At 42.5% G+C, this 15094-nt stretch overlaps 1 long non-coding RNA gene across 1 annotated transcript; it reads left to right on the forward strand.

Moving 5' to 3' along the window:
- Positions 1-1123: 1123 nt before the first annotated feature.
- On the forward strand, positions 1124-13765 carry LOC140467084 (uncharacterized). Its single transcript, XR_011955338.1, has 3 exons — positions 1124-1235; positions 2073-2260; positions 12751-13765. It is a non-coding gene; the product is annotated as an uncharacterized lncRNA (long non-coding RNA).
- The last annotated feature ends 1329 nt before the right edge of the window (positions 13766-15094 follow it).

Here is a 15094-nt window from a genome sequence, read left to right on the forward strand (position 1 = left end):
AGCACACGGAATTCTCCAGTAGCTAAAACACCCACAGCGTAGCTGAGGGCTAAGCTGGACAACTCAGATTGACCTGTGGGAGCAGTGTTAGATTTTACTCCTGCAAAGCCACTGTCATGAATGAGCAGCGAGGAAGATCATTGAGATGGCAAAGACATCGTGGGTCAGTGAGCTGGCCGGCAGTGAGAACATTCCGATCTTCTGCTCCAAGTGAGCAGATAATTGACTCATTACAGGCTCCCAGCAATACCTCAGCATGGCCCCTTCCTTTCCACTTTTCAACTGAATACACACAGAGAGATCTCACAGTGTTCAAAGGATGAAGGACTGTCATTATGTAGAGAAAGCAGCCTCAGTAAAAGCTGTGAGGTTTACCACGAGTATGTTACAGAAGGCAACTTTCCTTTTAAAAACTCTTTGGTGCTTTTATTAAAGTCTCACCCCTCCCCTCACTGTGGAACAGAGGTCATTCCTTCTCACAACATTCTGGGTTCCAGTCTTTGTGGAGTCCAGTGAGTGAGACTGTTATTTTTAAACTAATTACTTTCACCACTGCACTCGTCTCAAATGTACATTTTGGTGTGAATTTTTTGGAACATTTTTGTGGTCGATTTATTAAAATACTGCGATAAAAAGCTGATTGAGGCAAGAAGAATATGTCCAGCCAGAGTAGGCAACCCCGATATCCCCCATTTGCAACCCAGGAATGGTAAAGGGCAGCTGACACATCCTGTACTGTCTAACTGAAGTGCAGTCTGATCTTCTGACCTTGTGTGAAAGTTTGTGGGGACATCGTCAGCTGACAGGTTTTAATCTTGTGTCGGAATGGAATATGTTAATTCTCAGATTGAAAAGGATATTTTATTTCCCCTCTTCTCAATTGATGAATACTGCTTAATGTGGTAGGTACAAATCTCTCTTCTGCCACAACGTGCTATTTGGATTGTTAGACCAATGTTATTTTTGTGGTTCAAGTATTGGTGCCTGCTCAATTTTTGTGTGTTATTTTGAGTACCAACACTTAAATAGGAGTATTCAGGCAAATCTAAAGACTGCCAATTGTGGGCCCTTAATCTGATGCAGTGTAAACACTAATCAAATGAAGTCATGCAGGCAGTTTACAGTTAAAAGAAAGGTCACTTAACTGCATGGCTTAGAGATAAAGCTGATTATATGACTGAACAACAGAGATAATGGTGAACAACTCATTAACAGGAAAAGTAACCACATTAAAGGTAGGCATGCTTTGAACATACGTCTGTGGCTCACAAATTAACTTGTTCTTACTTTTTTGCCAATTTTTCCGCTGACTCTTTGTATATTGTATATGCAGTACTCACCTTTAGATACCATATCCAAGTTTAGTCATTAACATCAATTTGACAACATTTAGACAGCACGTTTAAACACAGCTGAGTCTCAATCTTGTTATGAACGGATTAAAAACAAGTAATACCTAACTACCTATTTAGTGTCTGTTTTAAAATCACATTAAACAACCCCAACAAAGATGGCAGCTATAATCACATGACTGGATTTAGCAGTATCCTTCCAGAAGCTTCTCCAAACTCAACATCAGCCAGATAATCAATGTACTCGTGTATCTCCTGATGGAACTATTATGTTAAAACTGTTGCAGAAGTGATAGTATCCGAGAGAAAAAAAACCCCAAGCAACAGAAATGAAAGTTATCCCTATTCTATAAGATGTGTTAATGACGTCCTATTCAGCATCAGAGTTGGGCCACGGACAATTATTTATTTGTAGTGCAAGACTTTGTCATGATGGAAACTACTTCACACCTCCCTCACCACCACCACCTCCCCCGGCTTTCCCTGCATCCTCCCTTCCTGTCACCCTCGCCAAGGAAGCTTGGTCACATGATCAGTACCATTTAACTAAGCAATTTTGAAATAGCTGTTGGTTCAGGGGTAATACAGCAATTACTGGCAATGTCAAAATCCCTAACTCCAAGCTACAAAAGGAAAATAAACCTCTGGACTGTAAAAAGCAGCCAATAATCTGAGACTGCTCTCTGTAAATAATCTTTTCATTCTTTTTCCAAATTTTAGAAATATTCCTCAAATCACCTTTGAAGAGAAATATAAAGAGAAGAAACTGTCCACGAGTTCTCAACTAGAGGCTGCTTAGTCAACTGCCACCACAAAGGAATTACAGATGATAACTCCTGCTTTGGACTTTTGGACTCCATCTTAAAAGCAAATGCATTGATGAACTGATGGTATCCCTCATTTACTTTGTAAGTTGAATAATTTCTATATGTTTTGTCATTCGATCTCTCCCTTGGTATATTTATGAACATCCTGTGTTACAAACTAACTCCCTGCACCTGAGATAAACATTCCAACAGTTTTGTTGTGGCCCTTACAAAGTCAGCTTTTCAAACGTAAGGACTCACTAGTCAATTGGGAGAAGAGCCTTGGCTGACATTTCCTGTCCATGACCAGGACCCTGTTCTATATACACACACACACCCCGAAAGCCACTGGATCAGCTACCTCAACCTCTAGGAATCAAATGTGGTGTCTTCCAAAATAGTAATAAAAATAACAAACACAAAATCCTGGAAATACTCAGCAGGTATCGTAGTTGTCTGGCTCACTAAGTATTTCCAAGGTTTTGTACATCTTTATTTCAGATATCCAAATACCTGTAGTATTTTGCTTTTGTCGGAAATCTTCCAAATTTGCAAACTCTGGTTTTCTCTTTGCATGAATTCAAGTCCACGGTACTGGGGTTAGTTGAAGAGCCCAAACCAAATGACAAAATGGAAATAAAATGCTGATTATTTTTTGATTTGGGGAAACAGATGTTAGAACGGTTGTAGTTCAGAATCCTGTCCTCAGGGAGAAACAGGCAAGTCTTCAGAACTTGATCCAGACCACACCACCCTCGCAATTCAGGCCATTTAACTAAGGCTGCTGGGTACCTTCTCGTGTTGGCAGGTCCAATCGGAGGCCTTCCTACATTGGACAGTGAAGTGTATGTGTAGGATGCTTCAGGGTATATGTGTCTTAATTCTCAGCAAGTTTTAAAAATGAGTTACTTAGGAAAGAGAAGACTCAACCTGATCATCGTTGGGGGGATTGTTGATGGTGAGGCAACTTGAGGGAGATGTCTCTCACCCAGCAGCCTTTGGCCTCATCTCCACTGGGGTAAGTTCAGACTGAAGGCCTGCCCCTGAGCACTGGGCCACACCAGGGCTCATTGCTGCTGGCTCAAGGCAGGGAAGTTACAGTATATACTCGAGTGGTCTGAGAAACGTGGGAAATGGTGAAACATGGGGCAGAATCAGACAAGATGGTGGCATTAAGGCTGGTGGAGTGGATATTCTTCCTCAATTGCTAGGCATTCTTCCATATGGCGGAGACTCCACTGACCCAGGTGGCAACCTTAGACCAGGCTGGTATTTTCTAGTGTCATGGTCTCCCCTGTTGGTCCTGGGGTAAAGAGAAATCCCACATCTGCACCACCTGCTTCAGCAGATATCCAGGAGTGTGATGATTTTCTCAGTTTTCCATGTCAGGATCTATTCAGGACAGCTCCGGTCTGACCGAGCTTGAAGAGCTGCACAATGAGCTCTAAAGATGGGATAGCAAGAGATGCCGTTGAATTCTGGGATTAGCTTACTTACAGTGTGGAAACAGGCTCGTCGGCCTAACAAGTCCACACCAACCCTCCGAAGAGCAACCTACCCAGACCGTTTCCCCTATGTTTACCCCTTCACCTAACACAACGGGCAATTTAGCATGGCCAATTCACCTGACCTGCACATTTTTGGACTGTGGGAGGAAACCAGAGCACACGGAGGAAACCCATGCAGACACGAGGAGAATGTGCAAACTCCACACAGACAGTTGCCTGAGGCGGGAATTGAACCCAGGTCTCTGGCACTGTGAGGCAGCAGTGCTAACCCCTGAGCCACCGTGCCGTCCCATGGCAAATGGCGAGTTGTTCAGGGAATGATCCATGGTAAAACTGAGGTTTGAATCAAACGTGAGAGACATCATAGGGTTGGGCTAAGCAGTTAATGAAGTGAGTTTGGTAAATGAAAGTAAGAAAATCTGGTAAACCTCATGGTATGTGTAGCTATTGTAACAAAGTCAGCCAGGTGCATTTCATAGAATAAGAGTTCCCTGATCGGACTAGGTTAATAACCCCAATCAGGGAGCCCTGGCTGACAGATATAAACAGGAGTGTCAGAGGTTCTGTTCACTCTGAGGGCTGGCTCTGAGGGAGCTGGATCAGTGTCAAGAACTCCCCACGTATATGTAAAGGGTGATGTGGTGACAGGATACTGGCCTCTGTGGAGTTATTTCAGTGTGAATCCCACAAAATGGTGCACTTTGGATTTAGCCAAAACAAAGTAAGATGCAGCCCAATGTTTTAAACATTCATGACAGACTTCATTATGTTTTAAAAAATTCTCTAATACACGAAAGCCCATTCAATATATTTAAATCCCCTCAAGTACACAATGTTTTATAAAAACCAATGTTTCTATTTGTAATCCCACATCGACTACTGCTAATCCATAAATAACTTATTTCAGCTGTCAACTAAGTTATGAATTAACAGCCTTCTGCTGTGATGATAGGTTGTGGAACACAATCAAGCATTAATAATGCTGTTATGGTAGTACTTGGAGTTATATCAACAAGAACAGGTCAGAATGCACAGGGATGATAGGTACACTGCACTTTTGCAAACTAGGACACAGGCACCAGAGTTTTGGACATTGACGGAAAGCAGAACGAGAGAAATCAGCCTGGACTACATTAAAATAATCAACAGGATGTAACAAAGAATGGTGAGGGTTTTTGCAATAGGAGAACTGAGACAGGGTGGAAATGGATGACATTATGAAGATGAAAATAGGCGATCTTAGCGATGATCTTGCTAAGTGGATGAAAGTACATCTCAGGGTAATGACAGTATGACATTATGAACCATCTGGCTCAACCTCAGACAGAGAGAAGGATAGAGTCGATGAATACAACGCTTTCAGTCTTCTCAATATTTCATTGGAATTATTGGTATTCCAAGTATTGGATTCAACTACTCAATCTTGTTTACATATTAAAATCTTGTATAAACTTGCCAGGAAATTTAAATTCAATTAAGATGTCCATGAAATTACTTAATTGGGGTAAAAGCTCATCTGGTTTGCTAACGTTCTTCAGTGAAGGAAATCTGACATGCTTACTCATCTGACCAATATCTGACTCCAGCTCTACAGTAATAGCACTGATTCGACACTGCCCTCTGAAATTGCCTAGCAATCCAACCAATTATATTAAACTAACTCACTTATTTCGAAACTCCTTATTACAAATACTGCAACAGAAGTTTTCAACGAAGGGCTTATGCCTGAAACAATCGATTCTCCTGCTCCTTTGATGCTGCCTGACCTGCTGCGCTTTTTCAGCAACACATTTTTAAGCTCTCACAGACACAGGCAGGCAGTTTCATTTGTCCATTTTTAAGGATGAATTCATGTAAATAATTTGATGTAATGACATTGTCATGGTCATTTCACAAGTATTTATGACTTTGGTAAAAGTTTGTAATTTCCACAAAACTTCCAGTGGAGTAAAAACAGGGTCCATTTAAACTCTGTTCCAATGGCCCTACTGAGTTTGACTTTCCCACACATGAGTGTCACATCCCACCCCAATTGTACCTGCCCCTTCCCAACCACACCTCTGCAAACGGTTTCTCTCGGACATGGAGTTGGGACGTGTGAATCTGGAGCCTGATCACCATTTTGGATAAACAGTGTAGTCTCCAGAACTCCGGGAAGTTCTTTGCAAATGCCTCTATTAGTAGATGTGATGCCTATGTTTAGAATTGAGCGAGGAAAGTCGCAGGTTCAATCTCTAATCATTGCTGAATCAGCTGATCAAATATCTGGTTTATGATAATTGTTCTGATAACTTCTAGGTGGTGACGTGAATGAAAAACAACCTGATTTCCTGCACCTAATTTCTATCTGGTGGAGTCTTCAAAAATTCCCAAATGTATTTTGGTTGCAGAATGAATCGGGGTTAAGTCAGGAAGGACAAGCCCCTTTAGAAAAGGATGGGAATTGGGTTTGAAAGGAGAAGCACCTTTTATGGTTACACATTAAGCATGAGAACAATTTTTTATTGATAAGGCACCTTTATATAGAAGTTACCTCCATCACCTCACAGGAGCATTCTAAAATGGAGTATGAGTCACATAAGGGGATTTTGGGGTAGATGACCATCAGTTTGCTCAAACAGATAGATTTTGAACAATGTTGTCCAGAAAGAGAGAAGAGTAGAGACATGCAGAGAGGTTTAGGGAGAGAAATTCCAGAGCTTAGACTGAGGCAGCTGAAGGTACAACCACCAATATCGGGTGTTTAAACCTCAGGTTGTTCAAGAGGCCAGGTTTGGCCGATATTTGAGAAGTTTGAGGAGCTGCAGGGGATTACAGAAGTATGGGGTGGCAAAATGGAGAGGGCTTTGTAAACAAGGATGAGAAATTTAAAAATTGTGGCATTTCTTAACTGGATAATGTAGGTCACAGCAAGCCTGGGGATGGCAAGTGCTCTGTGATTGTGAGCAATGATACAGCCAGCAGAGTTTTGACTGATCACAGGGGGCAACATTAATGTAACCGCTCTGGAGCACATTAAAATAATCAAGTTTAAATATATCAAAGAGTTTCAGCAACAGAAGAGTGAGATACACCCAGTGGAACTGGGTGATGTGATGAAGGTAGGGATGGATGGTGGTGTTCGAGATGAATGTTTGGGGTAAACTACAAATTGCCTGGTTCAACATTAGACAGGTGTCAGGGTGAAAAACAGGGCTGATGGTGAGGGAGCACCATTTCAATCACAAACTAAAGACAATGGCCGAGGTATCCTGATGATCAGTGAGTTGTTGGATTTGCAGAGACTGGAATTTCTCATTGGGATCATGTAGAAACCGCTCACACAGCTGATTCCATGACTATTGCCTGACAGATAGAAAATTCTGATGGACAATTGGCCAGCCTCTGGAACCCTCTAACAGAGTTGATTAAAAAGTAAGAAAATTCCATGAGATCTCCTCACTTAGTTACCCAGAAGCTAGTGGATTAGAAGCTCTAGTCCAGCTCCTGGCTGACCATTTAGCTGACAGCCCAATCCACCATTGCCCCTACCCTGAACTACACTGTCCCTAAACCTTTACACTCTCCTGGACTACTGACAACTGCCCTCTGTCTAGACTCTTCCCTGTCCAAACCCCATTCTCATCTAATGCCCATCAGAACCTGCCGAGCCAATCCCCATGAAAAATCCCCATTGCCTCTCTGCCACTATTGGCCTGATCACCCTGGACCCAATATCCCTTACCGGACCGGACAACCTGACCGGACAACCCAACACACCAACAGATCCAACACCCCTTTCCTCTGGCCTGACCCAACCTCCACCTCCCCCTCTGCAGCCTTCCCCACCCTGTCCACCCAGCACTCAATTTCTCTCCAACCACCAGCTTGACATCACAGTCCAGCACACACTCTCCAAATTCAACTTCCAGGATCCCTGGTTTCTGCCCAGCTGACTCCATGCTTGATAATGTTGATGCTTCGGGAGCAGTGTTCGAGGTGTGGCATCAGGGTGGGGGGGAGCCATTTTTGTGGGGTCAGGGAGGGATGGGAACTTTGCTGCAGTTAATCAATGTCAGGATGAGGGAGTGGGTTGTCACTGTCATAGGGTTGGTGAGGGAGGGGTTGTCACTTTGGGAACTGGAGGTGAGGAAGAGATAATCACCGTCGGAGGGTGGTAAGGGATGGTCACTGTTGATGGGGGAATGAGAAAGGGGTGATCACTGTTGGGAAGAAGGAGAGAGATGGTCACTGTTGGGGTGAGGTGTAAGGCAGATCACTGTTGGTTGGTTGGGGGTGGAGGGGGTTTATAGTGAGGTTGATGTTCACACTGAACAAAGAAATAAACACATGCAGTCTTTGGACATTTAAACTTCACAGATTACAGCACCTACTTCCATGAAAAAGGAAACATCTGTGATTATTTATCCTGCACAATGAGGGAATTGTTAGAGTTTGGATGCAGTCATGTTTCTGAAGGAACTGGGAGTGGGATTGCTAGAAAGAACAGTGACCTCGGTCCTGATGTAATAATCTAAATGCTGCATAGCAATCTGACTGTAGTCGCCGCTCTTGGGAATATCTGAGGGAATGCTTTACAATGTTTAGTTGGACTTACAAGTGGGTTCAAGTATTGTTCACATTGTGAAGTCTTGTATTTTCATGTCCGTGTGTGAGTGGAATTACTACAGCCTATGATGCCAAACTGGAAAGTCTGAAAGAGTATAGAAAGATGAACACAGAAATTTGATTTGTCTTTACTGAGTGTAACTAGTTGTCCAAGCCCGGTCTATCTATGATTAACATGTCCACACGTGTTTAGTATCGATGTATAATAAAGTGTTATTTTCAGGTCTAAGCTTAAAGAGAGTTGTTGACTTTGCCTTCTCCTTGACCAGTCTGTCTTGAACTCAAACCACATGATAATAGAAGGTAGAGGCAGTGGGATTCACTGTCATTTGGAGGAAGGACTTTGTCTGTCCAAGGCATCTTGACCTCACATTGACTTGTGTGGCAATCTCTCATGGTCTTCCAGAAGATATAGTGTGGTGCTTTGAAGTGATAGGGACCACGAGAAGGGCTAGTCTTCATCCTCCTGTGTAAAAAGGCAAGATATTTGAATTTATTCTAGTAAAAATAGCCAGAAATGTTAACCCTTCAGACCTCACCACCACCGTCTTATGGCCTAGTAAGATCGGTTTGGCCATAATGGCTGCCAGATGGCCAAGGAGAAAGACCTAGCTGTAGCCATCCGCCGTGGTGACTTTGCGTTTTCCTCAACCAGTCTGTAACAAACCTAAACTGAGTGCGGCATTATACATTACAGAAGAAGAACTTTCACAGGGAGTGCCTGAACGGTGGACTTCAGAGGACTGGCAAAGCCCTGAAGCCAAAAATCACAAACATATCACGTTGGGTTCATCTCTGTCTGGAGATAATGCAATCCCTTTTGTTGAATTGGAAGTATCTTCTTTTTAAGAAGATAAAGTTGTTGCCATACGTTTTGCTTCTTTTAGCCAGTGTTGTTAATGAACTTGTTATGGCGCTGGCAGGAAGGACCCTCTATTATGTAGTCTTCATTATATTTTCAATTCAGGAAATAAGTTACTGATCTCGATGAGCCAGGGAGGAAAAATAATCCTGCATATGTTAGAATACACACTCATGTCTACCCTTGTGCTGGCCCCCAGCTATATATTGTTACTGAACAAGGACACTGCCCTGGCCAGGATCCGCAAAAACAATTAGAACCAGAGTCTGGTTGGATCAAATTATTGCTCATGTCTGACCCCCCCCAATAAATACAGGAAAACTGAAAGTTTATTTTTAAATGTGCTGAGAATCTATAATGCAGGGCACCGTCAAACTAAAGAAAGAGTCAAGGGAGGGGCTAGAACTGTGCCGTTCAAACAATTAAAAACCTCCACGAGCTGCTATGCTACTGCTTAATGGTTTGATTTCTAAATGCCTCTGACAAAGTGTCCCTTCTTCCAAGTATGTTAAAAGGAACAGGCATGGCACATTCATGGAAGGCGGAAGACTTGTTTACTGTTAAAACAAACCCAGTCTTCAACTCGCACTCTGCAGGTCACCAGTGGGTCATAAGCTAAGAAACAAAAGAAAGCCTTGCATTGTTATAATACTTCTCATGTACACGAGCCATCTCAAAGCAGTTAGAGGCAATGGCTGCTGTTGCAAGGTAGAAACTGCAGCAGCAAATTTGCACAGCACGTTCCTACAAAGAACAGCATGATAAAGATCAGAAAACCTTGTTTATTTTGTGATGATGTCTGAGGGATAAATATTGGCTGGAAAACCAGGGATAACTCCCCTGTTTCTTTTCAAAATAGCATTACAATATCTTTCAAGTTGACCCAAAAAAGACAGACAGAGCCCAGGAGCTGTTAACTAAACGGTGATGAACTTTGTCCTAATTTTATTTTTTTTTATTATGTATGACTTCTGTCCTTGATGTAGGTGTGTAGGTGTCGTGGTGGGGGCGACATGTAAAACATTTCACTGTATTTTTTATGTATAAGTACATTTGACAATAAATTTCTCTTCTACTTTACATGGGGCTTGGTTTACTATCTCACCTCAAGGTTGGACCTCTGACAGTGCAGCTTTCCGACAGCAGTGCACTTGATGTTCTCTATGCTAGAGTGATTCAGAGGCAAGATGATTGATCCACTGCTGATATACTGGAGGCTAAACAGATGTACACACTGTAGCAAGCCCTCAAAAGTAAGGAAGACTTGTGCCATGAAGACACTACACTAAGATGAGAAATGCAGCTAATTGTCTGGTTCAGGGAGAGAGAAATCAGTCAGCTCACCAACAATTTATTGTGGTGAATGGATCGCTGTACTGCTCTTCCCCTCAGCTCTCATAACTGTTCTGGAACCTCCAAACATCTCAGCTCTTGTTCCCCTCCCTCAGGATCTCTGCTTTCTGTACTGTCAGTGCAGTGGAGACAGCTCAGGGATCAGAATTTTGATTCAATTTATTATTGTCACATGTACCTAGGCACAGTAAAAAGTTCTGTTTTGCATGCAGTACGGGCAGATCATACATACAAAGTGCATAAGAGTCAGAGAACAGAGTGAGGAATGCAATGTTACAGCTATAGATAATGTGCCCAAAGAACGAGATCAACATTAAATTTAAAATTTGTCCAGTCTATTCAGACGTTTAACAACACTGAGGAAGAAGCTGTTCCTGAATCTGTTGGATTTTGCTTTTGCATCTTCTGTATGGTGGATGAGGTTGGAAGGGATTATAGTCAGGGTGGGAGGGATCTTTGACAATGTTGGCTGCCTTTACGTGGCAGTGGAAAGTGTAGACATTTAATTTGATTGAGGCAGGTTCGACCAAACCATTCAAGACGATTTTAGATTGCTATCTGAATGGAAAGAGTGTACTGGGAAAAGGCAGGGGAATGGCACTATGCCAAAAAGCTCATGTGCAGCGTTGATGCAAAAATCGTGGACTGAACAGCCTCTTACTGCAGGTTAACAATTCTGTGGTTGTGTGAAAGCTGTTGTGTCCTGAACTGGCTTATTCAACATGTAACTCATTCAATGGTGTTACCTTCACTGAATCGCCCATTTCCCACAACCTGGGGGTTGCCATTGACCCGAAACAGAACTGGACTAGTCATACAAGTACTGTGACTACAAACACAGGTCAAAAGACTAAGAATTCTGAAGTGACTAACTCACTTTTGACTTTCCAAAGCCAGTCCACCATTTGAAAAGCAAATGTTAGGAGTGTGATGACATACTCCACGCTTTCCTGGATGACTGCAGTTGTAACAATACTCAAGAAGCTTGACACCATTCAGGATAAAGCAGCCCACTTGATTGGGGCCACATCCTCAAACACTGACCTACTCCGCACTGATGTTTAGTAGCAACATGTAACATCCAGAAGGTGCACTGCAGAAATTCACCACAGCTTCTTCAACCTCACCTCTACTGTCGAGAAGCACAGATACAAGGAAAAACCACCATCTGAAAGTTCCCCTATAAGCACTCACCATCCTGACTTGGAAGTATTCCATCACTGTCAGTATGCGATAAACCTGGAACCCCTTCCCGAAAAGGCATTGTGGGGAGATCTCCATCTAATAGACTGCAGCGGTTCAAAAAAGTAATTCACCATGACCTTCTCAAGGTCAACTAGGGATAGGCAATAATTACTAGTCCAGCTAGTGACACCCATATCCCATGAATGAATAAATAAAATCTTTAGACCTACAGTAATGTGGTTAACTCTTAATTGCCCTCTGACACAGCCTAACTCATCATTTCAAATGTTAGGCGACACATGTTACCCTTGTCGGCAATACCCACATAACATTAAAGTATCAAGAAATAAACTTAGTTGGGAAAATAGGGACAAACAGAGAGATTTAAATAGTCCAATTTAACATAACAATTCTAAAAGGAAATTGTATGGAAATGAACTTGCATGGTTACAGTGTTGAGCAGGGGCATGACACTGAGTGGGTTGCTCTGCGAGGAACTGACATAGATTATGGGCTGAATGGCTTACTTTGTGGAGATGAGATGACCTTTAAGGTCGGTACATTGCCCATTGACATTGGTAAACATAGGCATGAATGTATGTTAAAAACTCATTACTGTCGAGCTTACTGGAACAGACCTGTCAAAGATATCAAGACAACTTTGCAGAGGGAACTTTTCAGCTGTCATGCATTTCAAATTCCTGTCCTTTAATTCTTTGAAAAAGATATTTGGATTGTTAAAAAAATGCTGCATGAGTGATTTCAGAAATATCCTTTATCACACTAAATTTCCTGCTATTTCACTGTTTGGTTGACAGATCCATGTGGTTATAAACTTAAACATGGGATGATAAATTCTCATTTTTTTTTACCATAAGGGAACACTGCACTTGAATTAAATTTATATTGATAATAACACCAGCCACAGCTCCAGATCATTTGATAGCCTTTGCATTGTGAATGCAAACCATTACAAAGGAAATATTTAACCCTGTCAATCACAACAATACATTTTGTCCTAATGCTTATGAGTGCACTTATTCTGATCTTACTGAGATGCTTTACTTTCCTTTCAGATGCTTAAAAGGTGCAGACTGTGGAGGAACATCAAGCAGAGAGTGATGGGGAAGATCCCTTCATTTGCAGTCACCAGCTCAGGTACTGTATGTCAATGACAGGACAGGTTTGAGTTGGCACCAAGAACCAATGTTCTCAACACAGAGCAGGTGACTGCACAGTATACCCAGCTGTTGGGCCAAGGGTGAGGATCCAACACAGAACTCAGATGTGTACAGCCCACAGAAGAACATAAGCAAAATGGAATGCTTGTTATGTTGAGAAGCCAACCAGTAAACCTATAGATATTGTCAAGGAAGCTGGAAGGGTCCAGCTCCAGTCTGGCTCAGAACTTGGATCCCATCTTTTCTAGAAAAGCACAGCAGGTCAGGCAGCATCCAAGGAACAGGAGAATCGACGTTTCGGGCATCAGCCCTTCCAGCAACACACTTTCAGCTCTGATCTCCAGCACCTGCAGTCCTCACTTTCTCCTCCCATCTTTTCTAGCCTGAAAATGATGACTAACTGCATTAACACGTCGGATTTGACTCGACATTGGTTTGAATGCTGTATCAATGCAGCTTCTGGTAGCTGATGTCACAGCTTCTTAAACCCATAAGCAGCAGACACCCAATGTGTGAGTGTTGCAGTAGAAACTCAACCACCTAAGCTCAGTCTGATGCCCTCATGACCGTGGACTACCAGGACAAGAGCGACCCAACAAGCTGTTCTCCAACAACTTACTAGGATTACTGCAGCAGCACACCGGAGAGCGGACCTTGGCTCCATGGAGTATGATCTTTTGTCAAAATGACAGAATTTTACCCCCTCTTTGCCATTACATAGTGTCCATTCTGTGTCTGTAACCACCCATGTTGAGATTCTGTAGTTCACAATGGGGCCTTCACAGGCCAGAGCTGCTGGAGGTCACCCTGCAAGAGTGTGTGATTGAAAGTTAGCCTCCTTCTACCAGTCAGACTGAGTAGCGGGGTCGGAGTAGACTGACATCCAGAGGCAAGTGGAGAATAGTGAGTGAGTGAGTAAGTAAATATTTGTGATGTTTCATACCTTCCACGGGTATTTCTTTCAATCTTAACAAATTTGTCATTAAAGATATTTCATTTCTCTTTGAAGATTGTTGAATCCCGGTTTCTAATGGTATTCAAGTGAAAAACATTTTTGCCTTCTTCTCAGTTGGGTAGTTCCAGTATTCCAACTGTAGTTAACATTTTCTTTTATGCTGGAGTGTGACGTTGGCGTTTATCTGTCCACCTCTTTCTTTCAGGGATGAAGCTGTCGTTTGAACCTTTTTTTTGTTATCGGGTTTTATATTTGTCATCCCATTGACCCCTTCCAGGCTTGTCCTCATCTTAAACGTAGATTTTTCTGGCTCTTTCTGCCAGCTGTGATGATGTCTTTAATGCTTGAGTCCTCCATGAACCTTTAACGTTAGATGTTTTTAATATCTATATATGTCCTACCGAAGTAGTCATGGTTACATCTCCAAACCTAAATTTAAAACCAGATGATATTATGACAGGCTGGTTTTTACTGCATTCACATTGTATGCCAATGAGGGTTGCACCCTGGAATCATCAGCCATGAGTCACTCGGCAGCTGCTGTAAACCATCTGAGTTTGGTGTAATTGCTCAAATATAGCTGACCGAATGGACTACCACAGAATATCCTGAATATTGCCAGGGCACTGGGGGGGGTGGGGTGGGGGGGGGGGGGGGGGGTGGTGGTGGTGGTATTGATCTGGATAAGTGACTGCCTGTGGCACACATCAACCAGAAGTTAAGTGGAATCCCTCCTGGTTCCAGTAGAGGGCAGAGTTGACATTCAATGATTTGGAGATGCTGGTGTTTGGACTGGGGTGTACAAAGTTAAAAATCAGACAACACCAAGTTATAGTCCAACAGGTTTAATTGGAAGCACTAGCTTTTGGAGTGCCGCTCCTTCGATCACCTGATGAAGGAGCAGCGCTCTGAAAGCTAGTGCTTCCAAATAAACCTGTTGGACTATAACCTGTCTTGTCTGATTTTTAACTTTGAATATTCAATAGCACCCAGCACCACAGGGAAGTCAAGTGAAGTTGCAGGTTCACTCCCCCCTACAGCTCACTGGCAAAGAAGAATGAAATAGAGGTAGCTTTCTGAGAAGAGAGTTTCAATGGCGATTCCTTTGGAATGATAGACAGCAAACTGAATTGTTGCAAATAGCTCCAGTTCGAGCTTGAAAGAGTTACTTCAACACTCAAAGCTTACAGTTTCCAACTGCTGATGCATGTCACTATCCTGAAACTGTACTGTAATTAGATAAACTAAAATAAAGAACTGCAGATGCTGGAAACCTAAAACAAA

Source organism: Chiloscyllium punctatum, chromosome 45, assembly GCF_047496795.1.
Source record: "Chiloscyllium punctatum isolate Juve2018m chromosome 45, sChiPun1.3, whole genome shotgun sequence".
In the NCBI taxonomy this organism is placed as follows: domain Eukaryota; kingdom Metazoa; phylum Chordata; class Chondrichthyes; order Orectolobiformes; family Hemiscylliidae; genus Chiloscyllium; species Chiloscyllium punctatum.